This window comes from Pecten maximus, chromosome 13 (assembly GCF_902652985.1).
Source record: "Pecten maximus chromosome 13, xPecMax1.1, whole genome shotgun sequence".
In the NCBI taxonomy this organism is placed as follows: Eukaryota; Metazoa; Mollusca; class Bivalvia; order Pectinida; family Pectinidae; genus Pecten; species Pecten maximus.
The window spans coordinates 32,749,376-32,763,092 of NC_047027.1; the positions used below are offsets into that span (position 1 = coordinate 32,749,376).

Sequence of the window (13,717 nt, forward strand, 5' to 3'; positions counted from 1 at the left end):
ACAAGATTGCGAAAGCATATATAACTGCTGTATAAAGATATGTTTTATTGATTAATCCAGATCATATATCAATGATCTATGTCCTAATGTATATAAGATTTCGTGATTTACAAATTTCTTGTTTTCCTGTTTGATAATTTCTCTTCAAATTTTTGCATTGAGTATCGATGGTGTAGTTTTGGCATTTACGTTAATTTATCAACTACAAAGTTGGCTTTCTGTTCTTTGATGCCGCGATATGTAAAACTTCAGTTTTTCAAAGTTGGTGTAAGACATTCCATACAAACTGCCATAACCAGCTTGGTAGATCTAAAACATTTACGAGGGTAAAATAGCTGGTATTTTATCTATATATTTACTTAAAACATTTGATAAGTTAACCATTTAATAATTCAAGTGTTGATACAATAACTCACGTCTTCCGGTGTATCAGAACAAGATATGCACTTCTTCAGATCATAAGTCGATTTTAAAGGTGTCTTTTATCAACATTCATCAACATAAATATTGGTGTCCCCGAAGAAGCAATACTGTGACCTATATTTGGTATGCTTTAAATGAATGACTAGCTTAAAACGTATTCATCAGTGAAAATGTACGCAGACGACACCTCAAAGAGTGTGCGATGTTTGTTAGTTGATGATGTTGAAAGAAAATTCAGTGAAGACTTTCATTTATCATGTAAGTTGATGAGCCAAAGTTAACATGTGTCTTAACATAACATATCCCCAAAGTATGCGTATAGGTTTATCCCAAAAGCTCTCAAAACTTTGAAAATTGTACCGGATATTAAACAGCCTTATACACACAGGCTTGGTCATCGAATTAAGCATATGACATGCACGTTTAAAAAAATCTGGTCTTTTTCATCGCTTCGTTTCCGATCAATGACTTGTCTAAACAATGAATGGCCACCATTGATCTACGTAGGCTATATATATTATCTAGTGATTTTTTTTATAAACATTTGCTGACTTTAGAAAGTAATTATAAAGGATAGTTGATATTCATACTGAAAATGATAACAATTTTTTAATCATCCAATTCAAATATGTTGTTCATATGTGTATAGGAATACCATGGGAAAATATCAACACTACAGGGGAAAATGTGACTGATAGCTAACAAACATTTCAGTCCAAATAATCTGATGAAATGAATTAATGCAAAGAGGCAGACACATCTGCAACATCCATTAAAATGTCCCATTGTTGTAATATTTTCATCTCGATTTTATCATATTTTGAAAACACTGTCAGGCAGTTTTCAGTGGTTATAAAAGGGATCTTCAGAGTATAATTTTTTTTTGAATTAAGCATGGTTTGAATTATTCAATGTCCTAACAACGTCATACATTTATCAACGTCCTATCAACGTCATGCCAACGTCCTTTCAACGTCATATCAACGTCCTACCATCGTCCTATCAACGTCATATCAACGACTTATATCGACGTCATTGAACGTCCTATCAACGTCCTATCGACGTCATATGAATGTCCTATCAACGTCCTATCAGCGTCCTATCGACGTCATGTCAACGTCCTATCAACGTCCTACCATCGTCATATCAACGACTTATATCGAAGTCATATGAATGTCCTATCAACGTCCTATCAGCGTCCTATCGACGTCATGTCAACGTCCTACCATCGTCCTATCAACGTCATATCAACGACTTATATCGACGTCATTGAACGTCCTATCAACGTCCTATCGACGTCATATCAATGTCCTATCGACGTCATATCAATGTCCTATCGACGTCCTATCGACGTCCTACCGACGTCCTATCAACGTTATATCAACGTCCTATCAATGTCCTATCGACGTCATATCAATGTTATATCAACGTCCTATCAACGTCATATCGACGTCATATCAATGTCCTATCAACGTCCTATCGACGTCATATCAATGTTATATCAACGTCCTATCAATGTTATATCAACGTCCTACCGACGTCCTATCAACGTCATATCGACGTCCTACCAACGTCATATCAACGTCCTATCGACGTCCTATCGACGTCATATCAATGTCCTATCGACGTCCTATCGACGTCCTATCGACGTCCTACCGACGTCCTACCGACGTCCTATCGACGTCATATCAATGTTATATCAACGTAATATCAACGTCATATCAATGTCCTATCAACGTAATATCAACGTCATATCAACGTCCTATCAATGTCCTATCGACGTCATATCAATGTCCTATCGACGTCCTATCAACGTCATATCGACGTCCTACCAACGTCATATCAATGTTATATCAACGTCCTACCAACGTCCTACCGACGTCCTATCGACGTCATATCAATTTCCTATCAACGCCCTATCGACGTCATATCAACGTCCTATCAACGTCATATCGACTTCGTATAAACGTTCGATCCACAGCTAAGGCAGTCTCTCCCCCGCATGCTTGTGGTGATAAGATGTGTTTTCGGAGGCGGCGGTATGTTCGTATTTGTCTCATATCGATAGCGCGTGACTGATGTGAACTTTATGGTGTGCTATCTCACTGATACACAAGGCCGACGACAGCCAACATGCTACCTCATCAGGTCACATCATAATAACAACGGGCAAACAAGTCGTACCATATACAATATACTTAGAGTTTAACATGAGTAGTGACTACCATTTTAGGGACTCTTGTACGTCTCGGTCAGTGGACGGAACCCATTGTCTTTCTCACAGGGAAGACAATGAGATATTGAGAAGAAAATAAAGCACAAAAAGACAGAGCAGTTAGGAAAGAAAGGAAGGATTAAGTATCAAAAGCGGTTCAACGAGGGGAGAACATTTATTTTGGTCCCTTAAGTGTCCCCTAGACTATACAGAAGGCATCATTGAATGCAAATCACAAGGTTTTATCCCTTTTTTTATATCAAAATCTTAAGAATATTCTGATATATACAATGCACAACATCTTGATATATCTTTAGTTAGATATTGTTTATATAATACGGTACAAAGACAGTATCAAAATAATGCAAATATTTCTTTCTGAATGTTGAATACAAGTTTGCTTTTGTATCTTCTACTTTATATAAATCTGGATATATAAAAGACTAAATGGGCGTCTATATGCTAATTGTCATAATTCTAATATATGAGCTTTATACGCGTTATTAGGTTTCCGTTGAATACATTATTAATGATGCATATTTTAGAATAACATTATTACAATACATGATTTAAAAAACCTCAACAGAAATTTAACACGTATTAATAAAATCCTAATTTATATCTATTTAACATAATACCTTTCTAACCTTTTGTAAATTTCAGCTCTGCAGCATATTTAGTCATTCAATTGTTTTTCTGTTTTTACTGTTATGATCAGTTTATATTAGTAAAAACAATTAGTACCAACAATTGAATTATACTATAAAAAACCTCAACAGTATAAACACGATACCTAGTTCTATTAACATATAAAACAGGCCACATACCTCGACATTTTTCTTCCTTAGAATAAACACGTTGTTGACAAGCTAGATAATATCCTATTAGCAATACACACGTCACATTGAAGCAATGTACAATTGTATCAATATCCTCTCTCAGCTGACTCCTGTTCAGTGCTGCAAGTCTTGTTGGATATTTATACATTAACGTATAAGTTTTCTATCCAAAAACATATGGTCACCATCTGACTGTTAAGTAGTATAGACGTCTCTTTAGCCCCCCACTTGACCTACATTTGAGCGCGTCATTGTCCCCTCACGTGACACCTGCGTGACCTACTTAACCTTGGGATACTTTAAACCCCAGACCCCATGAGGTCATTGACCCCTCACGTGACACCTGTGTGATCTTGAAACTTTAAACCCCAGACCCCTGACGTAATTAACACCTCACGTAACACCTGCATGACCTAATTAACATTACGATACTTTAAACCCCAACTACATGTGAGCGCGTCATTTCCTCTCCCACCGGAACACCTGTTATACCACTAGGACATGATTGAAATGTTCGCGTACAAGATAAACTGTTAAAATATGTTAATTAAGTTGTCGGTTTGAAAGGTGAAGATACAGAATATTATTTATTGAATCATACGATCCCTTTTATCAACTCAAGGAAGATATTTGTAAACATTCCTAATAAAATAGTTTACATCATGAATTGATAATAATCCAATTGATAGAATATATTACTTTTACGTTCATCTATCTAAAACGTTACTTTTAATATGCGTTACCGTACGCGTGTCAGGGACTTGATTTACATAATTGGTTGCCGCGGCTAGGTCACACAAAGGAGTCTTGCGGCACACCACCATAGCTAAAAAGGTATCACTTACCACATTAAAACATTAGTCGGCAAGCTATATTTATTTTACAACCTATTAACAACATCTATTCAAGTATTATAATACGCTTATTTCAACTTAAAATTCTTCTAAAAAAATTGATAACTAAATTGTTTATATCTACAAAGTCAATGTGCTCAATGATTTTTCGACACAACAGTATTAACTTGACGATCCGGTATTGTAGTAAGCGAAGAAAAATAACAATACTTTAATTAATGAACCCAATGTTTAGAGAGTTTGTTAAAGAAAATCAAATTACCTATGTACATTGCTAGGTGTAACATGTGCTTAAGTCATCGGTGATGAAGTAATTGAATATGCGTTGTCCTAACAATAGGTCTCATGTACGCCTATCTCTATCGCAAAGTTAATGAGGCGTAACGCTATCACTATCTGTCGGCATAGTAAATTCTATACATTCATAAAACTACTCAGTTACCTCAAGCTAATTTACATCTCAGTCAAAACATGAAAGGGGTCCAAATTGGGATAATAATTGCCCCACGACATCCGACAAAATAGACTTTGTTACCCTCGTCAATCCATCCAAAATATACCGTGGAAAACGTAAAAGAAAATTATCCAATAGAGAAGAGAGAAAGAAGTATAAGAAAGTCTATACAAAGCCGGTCCTATTACCAGATATGGATACTGTACCCTACGGATTTTAGTTTCATTAATAATAATGTGTGAGCTTGAAATTGGTTTTCGCTGTTTTTTAATATAGTGTGCAAAGATAATACACCTGTTCAACAAACGACAAATGTCACCCGAATCATACGTGCTGGGATAAGCATACGGGTACATTTTACCCAGAATTCCACCCAGGCCAATTACGCCGAACGGGTAATAAGAACACTTAACAATTTGATGTACAGATATATTTACAAACGTATAGATACATCGATATACTCCAGGATCTAGTTTCAAATTACAACAACAGACCACATAGGTCACTGAGTGGATTGTCTCCCTCTAGCGTGGGCAAATCAAACCAAGACGAAGTACGATGTCTGATATATTTGGTGCGTAAAAAAGACGTAAAACGCATGTCAAGCCAAAAGAAGAAAAATCCGTATAAATGTAAGATAGGTGATCAAGTCAGAATCTCACACGTCAAACGAACGTTTCAGAGAGACTATCAACAAAAATGGACCGACGAACTATTTATCGTAGATCGGAGATATTTGAGACAAGGTACATGTATACCTGTTTATAAATTAAAAGATTTTGCAAACGATGAGATATCTGGAACCTTTTATGAAAAAGAAATGCAAAAGGTGAATGTTACATACCATTGTACTTTACTTTGTTTGTATTTCGCGCTTAAAGACTTGTACGTGAACCGGATGTGTGACCGGATATATGACAAAGGACATTCCAGAACGCGCGGTGTAAACACGTCAACATGCAGGTGTAGCGGCACAACACCGCGGCTATTTACTCATTTATTGGACATAAATACGCAAACTACAGCTTGCGGTGAGTACCGTACATACAAACCCAACTGTATATATTGTTTATAACTGTTGTTGACATGCTGTGTAGAAAAACAGCAAGGTATTATAGTTGTCTATTTATAGATACCCACCCGGTATGTTGCACGGGTGTATACAGGTGTGCCTAGCGTATTGTATATTTATTAATAGGGTATTATACGACATGTACTGATATATAGATGATATTTTAGAGATATACCAATCATGTAGCATTATATACATATTAGTTAATGTCTACATAGTCTGAATTACGGGTGGTCATTGTTATATGCACACGTGTAACGTGAGTGCATGTCAGTGTAGTAAATATTAAGGCGTCGTGTGTCATACTTTCAGTAATTTAGGGTGTAGTCATTTTATTGCATATATGTATTATATCAGTCAATATAACGGTTATAAATGGGTTAGGTTAGTTGGGCCATAATTATTTAGCAGTATATTTGTATTATATTTTAGTTTAACCCATTGGTGAGGATAGACCATAATGTGGTGTGGATGATCCTGGAAGGATCATGGTCAGAACAGAGTCCTGACAGGGACATATGCCAGACTGATGTGTGGTGGAGCGAGATGGCCTGGGTACTGTGGTTGCGACTCATGAGGAACACAGCCAGAACCTTGATGGACAGCCATGAGTGGTATTCTTTGCTGGCAATATAGAACTGTTCGTGATGAGGCTTGATGGTGCCCGTCTTGTGGAGAGAACTTGGTTTCTTGTTGACACTCCATGGTGGAAATCTATTTAGGTGACCTCATAGACAGTGATGGAAATCTGCCCATTCCTAGAGTGAACCATTTATTTGTGATATATGTTCTTATTAAATGTGTGAAAGTGAGTGTGGATGTGCAATTGTTCATAGTGTATCGTGTAATTAAATGTTGTAAATAATGTAAATACAGTGTGTTGTGTTTCTCTCTCTGCACCAGATTGGACAATATGCTCATCCCGTTACAATTTTTGGTGGCAGCGGTGGGATAGTGTGATTGTTTAATTCTGTGTAGGGTTTGTTATGCACATTTGTTTACATTGTTGGTTGTATATTTTTCATAATTATTGCAACAAATATGGCTGCCTTTAGAGACCTGATATCATTAGGAAAGGAAATGGGTTTGTCAGGATTACCGCTGGTTGAGTTCGTACGCGGGGAACAAGACAGAGAACGCGATGAACGTCAATTTCAGCGTGAAGCGACTAAACAAGAGGAAAATAGGCGACGGCACGAGCGTGAACTCCAATCAGAGAAGTAAAAGATAGTTCTCCAACGAGAACTCGAGAAGGAGCGTGAAGAAAGGGCCGCAGAGGAACATCGTAGGAGAATTAAAATTCTCACTTTAGAAGGGAAATTTAACACTAAGTCTGAGGGTGACAGTCATATTTCGTCGATGCGTGGTCCTAAGCTTACTCCGTTTGATGGAGATAAGGACAACATGGACTCTTATCTACAACGGTATGAACAGTACGCAACAACGCAACGTTGGGACAGGTCGCTTCATTTGGCTACTAACCTCAGTGTTCTTCTCAAGGGACGCGCCTTGGACGTGTTTTCGCGTTTACCGAGGGAACAATCGTTAGACTACGATATACTCAAAGCGGCACTCCACAAGCGATTTGATATGACTGAGGACGGTTTTAGGAAACGGTTCAGGACAGGTAGGCCAGAGTCTGGAGAGACATTTACACAATTTGCAGTAAGACTGAAGAGTTATTTTGTTAGATGGCTTGAGATGGGTCGTACTGATTAGAGCTTTGATGCAGTTAAAGACTTGATGGTTAGAGCTCAGTTTCTACAGGCTTGTGGTAACGAACTGACGCTTTTCTTAAAAGAGCGTATCCCTTCGTCGATTCAGGAAATGTCGAGATTGGCCGACCAATATGCTGAGGCCAGAGGTAACCCTACTAACTTAGTTCGTCCTAAGATTGGTAAAAGTTCGTCGCAAGGAAATCTAAAGCGCGACCATTCGGATAGTGCGAAGCAAACATCTAGTGCTAACCCAGGGGACAGTGTGAGGCAGTGCTACGTGTGCAAAAGTATTGATCATCTCGCGAACAAGTGTCCGAAAAAGGGGTCTAAAAAACGCGTGATGTCTGTTACGGGTAAACCAACCCAGACTGTATATGTAGGTAGGAAACAGAGGAGGAAGGAGATCAAGCAGGAGGTTTCTGTTGATGTGGAGGTAGATGATGGGGAAAGTCGCTTATAAGATGGGACTCACATGAATGTATCTTGTAACGTCCCGGCTCCGACACCTTGTAAGATGCCAGTTGTGGAAGGCGTAGTTGGGAGTCAACGAGTTTCCGTCCTGAGAGACACTGGTTGTTCAGGTGTGGTGGTTAAAAGAAGTCTCGTGACTGAGGATCAGATGACTGGCGAGGTTCGTACATGCACTCTTGCAGATGGCAGTTCTTTGAAAGTACCTACTGCCACAGTAGTTGTGGATACACCATATTATGTTGAACCTGTAGTTGCCTGGTGCATGGAAACCCCAGTCTACGACTACCTTATCCTTGGTAACATAGACGGTGCTAGAGCTCCAGATGGGCCAGATTCAAGTTGGAATCAGAGGATGGCTGATATAGCAGTTGTTGAGACCAGAGCTCAGAGGAAACTTAAGGTTTGACCTTATCGTACCCTCAAGGTACCAGCGGCTTTGAAGGAGGTTCAACCATCTGATATAGAAACAGCTCAACAGGAAGATGATAGTCTTGTCAAGATTAGAGACATGGTTTCAAGTGATGAGGTAAAGGAAAGACGTGATGGTGGAAAATCGGGATTCTTCAAGCATCACGGTCTGATATACAGAGAGTACCAAAGCCCAGCAGTAGCAAACGGGAGAACGTTTAAGCAACTCGTAGTTCCTACAAAGTATCGTGAGAATGTACTTCGCTTGGCTCATGAGTCAATGATGTCGGGTCATCTAGGAGCAAAACGGACTAGCGACCGAATCATGATGGAGTTCTTCTGGCCAGGGGTTAACGCCGACGTAACCAGGTTTTGTCGGTCTTGCGACGTCTGCCAGAGGACGTTCCCGAAAGGACGCGTAACGAAAGTTCCTCTAGGAACGATGCCCCTAATCGACATACCGTTTCAACGTGTCGCCATTGACATCATAGGGCCTCTTCAACCATCCACTGGTCGCGGTAATAGACACATCTTAACCATCGTTGATTATGCGACGCGATACCCAGAGGCTATAGCTCTGAGGGGAATAGAGACTGATCGAGTGGCTGAAGCGTTGGTTGATGTGTACAGTAGAGTGGGCATTCCGCGGGAAGTATTGACCGACCAGGGTTGCCAATTCTCATCGGAACTTATGCGTGAAGTGAGTCGTCTTTTATCCATTCGACAGTTAACAACCACTCCGTATCACCCAATGTGCAACGGCCTTGTAGAACGTTTCAATGGTACCCTGAAACAGATGTTCAAAAGAATGTGTTCAGAAAGACCCAAAGACTGGGATAAGTACCTCAATGCTTTACTATTTTCCTACCGAGAGGTACCGCAAGAAAGTCTTGGATTTTCGCCTTTTGAACTGTTGTTTGGTAGAACTGTGCGCGGGCCGATGATGATTTTGCGCGAGGTTTGGACCAAGGACGTTCATGTTACCGATGTCAAGACTACATACCAGTATGTCGTCGATTTGAAAGAGAGACTTGAGGAAACTTGTAAAATCGCGCAAGAGCAGTTGAAATCTGCTATGTCCCGACAGGCCAAATATTACAACCGGAAGGAGAGAAGGGGAACAATGGATTATAGGGTGAATGTCGACGGTAAGGTCAAGACCTTACATGCGAACTCACTCCGTCGTTATGTGGAACGCGTGAACACGCAATCGTCAGCCGTAGTAACAGAACCTGGTGTTCTATCTGTAGTGTGCGCGTCAATCGTCACAGATGACACGGGAAGCGATAACGAGGATGTCTCTGAAAGACAGTTAGAGACGACACCCAGTCCAATCAGAAAGGAATCAGTTGATGATGTGAAGGTTTCTGATCAGCTAGATCAGACACAACGACGTCAGATAAGAGACATTCTTAGTAACTACTCTGATGTACTAACTGATGTTCCGGGGAAAACAACATTAGTCGAGCATGAAATCAGGCTTACCACTGACGATCCAGTGAGAGTGAAAGGTCGAGTTCTTCCTTTCCATATGAAAGAAACCATTCGCAGGGAGATGGATCAGATGTTAACTATGGGGGTAATCGAACCTTCGGAATCTCCATATGCGGCTCCAGTAGTCATCGTCAAAAAGAAGGATGGATCGAATCGCTTCTGCATCGATTATCGTCAAATCAACAGAGTCACCGTATTCGATGCTGAACCTATGCCTTATGCCGATGACATCTTTTCACGATTGGCTGGTCATAGGTATTTTTCGCGTTTGGATCTGAGCAAAGGGTATTGGCAGGTGCCAATGGCGAAGACATCCAAGCCAAAGACAGCCTTCACTACACCAGTTGGGTTGTTCCAATTCACTGTGATGCCTTTCGGCTTGGTAAATGCCCCTGCAACTTTCTGTCGCCTGATGAGAAAGCTTCTCTATGGAATGTCAAATATAGAGAGTTTCATTGACGATATCCTCATATATACACAAACTTGGGAGCACCACGAGCAAATTCTTCGCGAACTGTTCGACCGTCGCCGGAAATCTGCCTTCACTGCAAAGCCGTCGAAGTGTGCACTTGGATATCAAAGCCTGGATTGTCTGGGTCACGTGGTCGGAGACCAGCGGTTGTTACCGAATCCAGACAAGGTTAAGGCAATTCTCGAAGCACCACGACCAGAATCCAAATCACAAGTTCGATCATTCATCGGGTTATCTGGATTCTATCGAAAGTTCATCGCAAACTTTGCTGCTATCTCGGTTCCGTTAACGGACCTTACAAAGAAAGGCCAACCCAACAAGGTGATCTGGAAAGAGCCCCAAGAGAAAGCCTTCACTACTTTGAAAAAGATGCTGTCTTCAAGCCCAATCCTTAAGCTTGCTGATCTCGAAGCCGATTTCACTCTTAGAACAGACGCTTCGGATACGGGAATCGGTGCCGTCCTTCTACAGGAGGAATCTGGTGAGCTACTTCATGTTGCGTATGCAAGCAGAAAGCTAAAGGGAGCAGAGAAAGCTTATTCTGTTGTCGAGAAGGAATGCTTGGCGGTCATCTGGGGAATTTCAAAATTCGAGCGATATCTTTACGGACGCGAATTCATCATCGAAACTGACCACCAGCCGTTGGTTTATTTGAATAAACTGAAAGGAACTAACTCACGACTGATGCGGTGGGCATTGCTTATGCAGCCATATATGTTTCGGATACGCGCTATTCGCGGGAAGGACAATGTTGGTGCAGACTGTCTCAGTCGTTTGTAAGAAACCTATGATTTCGCATGTGTGCTCAAGTGACATATGTAATTTCGTCAAGCGTGGACAAAGACTCTAGCTATCAAACTGACTATGCTACATGTATGTATGTGTTGAAATGAAATTCTCAAAATTTCATTCTTCTAGTGGGGGCGTGTGTTACATACCATTGTACTTTACTTTGTTTGTATTTCGCGCTGAAAGACTTGTACGTGAACCGGATGTGTGACCGGATATATGACAAAGGACATTCCAGAACGCGCGGTGTAAACACGTCAACATGCAGGTGTAGCGGCACAACACCGCGGCTATTTACTCATTTATTGGATTTATTTATAAATACGCAAACTACAGCTTGCGGTGAGTACCGTACATACAAACCCAACTGTATATATTGTTTATAACTGTTGTTGACATGCTGTGTAGATAAACAGCAAGGTATTATAGTTGTCTATTTATAGATACCCACGCGGTATGTTGCACGGGTGTATACAGGTGTGTCTGGGTCACGTGGTCGGAGACCAGCGGTTGTTACCGAATATTATTTACATTTGGTGTGGCAATGCCCTTATATATTACTAGTAAATCCCTACCAAAAGCAGCTTCATCTATGAGAGTATAACTGAAGTTGCCCTGTAAACAAAGATGGCCGCCATACACTGTAAAGTCACATTGACATGAGATTTTAATATTAATATTTTAGATTCATTAATAGAACGTAAATATAAGCGATAAACTGCCTAGATGCGGCAGACCTACTGGTATAACTGCCACATGTGTCACAGACAAACAATCATGGTGCGCTAGCGCGCACCATTCAGTTTGTCTGTGACACATGTGGCAGTTATACCAGTAGGTCTGCCGCATCTAGGCAGTTTATTGCTTAAATCCAGACAAGGTTAAGGCAATTCTTGAAGCACCACGACTAGAATCCAAATAACGACCAGAATCCAAATATGAGTGGTATTCTTTGCTGGCAATATAGAACTGTTCGTGATGAGGCTTGATGGTGCCCGTCTTGTGGAGAGAACTGGGTTTCTTGTTGACACTCCATGGTGGAAATCCGCCCTTCAGTGTAGCATTATATACATATAAGTTAATGTCTACATAGTCTGAATTACGGGTGGTCATTGTTATAGGGACCACGGAACCAAATGATTTCCCATAGACGGTAATGTTAACGTTTATCACTGTACTGCTTAAATAGAGTTTTCAACACTGGTCCAGTAGCCATAATTTTGAAGTATGTCATCTCGGAAACCTCTAAATGGAATTATAAAAAATTCTACCAATTTGAACTTTTTTTATATGGGGGCCGCCATCTTGTATTGAAATCAGCACCAAAAATTCATCTAAATTAACAACAAAATACACACATACTTAACTCCCCCTGACAAAAACAGGCTAGCAAAAAAATAACTGTTTTTCTATATATTTTACATCTATATGTATTGCCCAACTCACATATTAAAACTTTGGAAACTTCTCTCACCTTAATATCCAATCAGTAGGCCCCGATGTATTCACCTTCCTATTAAATCTTCTGCCCAAACGGGGAAAACCCACATTCTATTTTTGATTTGGTTCTGTGGTCCCTATATGCACACGTGTAACGTGAGTGCATGTCAGTGTAGTAAATATTAAGGCGTCGTGTGTCATACTTTCAGTAATTTAGGGTGTAGTCATTTTATTGCATATATGTATCATATCAGTCAATATAACGGTTGTAAATTGGTTAGGTTAGTTGGGCCATAATTACTTAGCAGTATATTTGTATTATATTTTAGTTTAACCCATTGGTGAGGATAGACCATAATGTGGTGTGGATGATCCTGGAAGGATCATGGTCAGAACAGAGTCCTGACAGGGACATATGCCAGACTGATGTGTGGTGGAGCGAGGTGGCCTGGGTACTGTGGTTGCGACTCATGAGGAACACAGCCAGAACCTTGATGGACAGCCATGAGTGGTATTCTTTGCTGGCAATATAGAACTGTTCGTGATGAGGCTTGATGGTGCCCGTCTTGTGGAGAGAACTGGGTTTCTTGTTGACACTCCATGGTGGAAATCCGCCCTTCAGTGTAGTGTAGACTATTTAGGTGACCTCATAGACAGTGATGGAAATCTGCCCATTCCTAGAGTGAACCATTTATTTGTGATATATGTTCTTATTAAATGCGTGAAAGTGAGTGTGGATGTGCAATTGTTCATAGTGTATAGTGTAATTAAATGTTGTAAATAATGTAAATACAGTGTGTTGTGTTTCTCTCTCTGCACCAGATTGGACATTATGCTCATCCCGTTACAGTGAATGCCGATGCCGAGACTAAATATCGTGTGGAAAAAGTATTGAGGAAAAGAAAAAGATCTGGTACGACAAAAGTGTACGTGAAATGGTTGGGTTGGCCATCGAAGTTCAATTACTGGATTCCAGAACAAGACATGGTAAAAATAGGATGGAGTATTCAACGGTTTGCCGCTGAAACATGGGAACTGAGGTCTTCGGATAGTTCTAAGTTATACCCG

At 40.2% G+C, this 13,717-nt stretch overlaps 2 long non-coding RNA genes across 2 annotated transcripts; both read left to right on the forward strand.

The window, feature by feature from the left end:
- The first annotated feature begins 5,704 nt into the window (after positions 1 to 5,704).
- LOC117340139 lies at positions 5,705 to 6,728 on the forward strand. Its single transcript, XR_004535365.1, has 2 exons — positions 5,705 to 5,816; positions 6,290 to 6,728. It is a non-coding gene; the product is annotated as an uncharacterized LOC117340139 (long non-coding RNA).
- A 4,726-nt stretch (positions 6,729 to 11,454) lies between these two features.
- Positions 11,455 to 13,439, forward strand: LOC117340140. The gene is made up of 2 exons (XR_004535366.1): positions 11,455 to 11,551; positions 12,979 to 13,439. It is a non-coding gene; the product is annotated as an uncharacterized LOC117340140 (long non-coding RNA).
- The last annotated feature ends 278 nt before the right edge of the window (positions 13,440 to 13,717 follow it).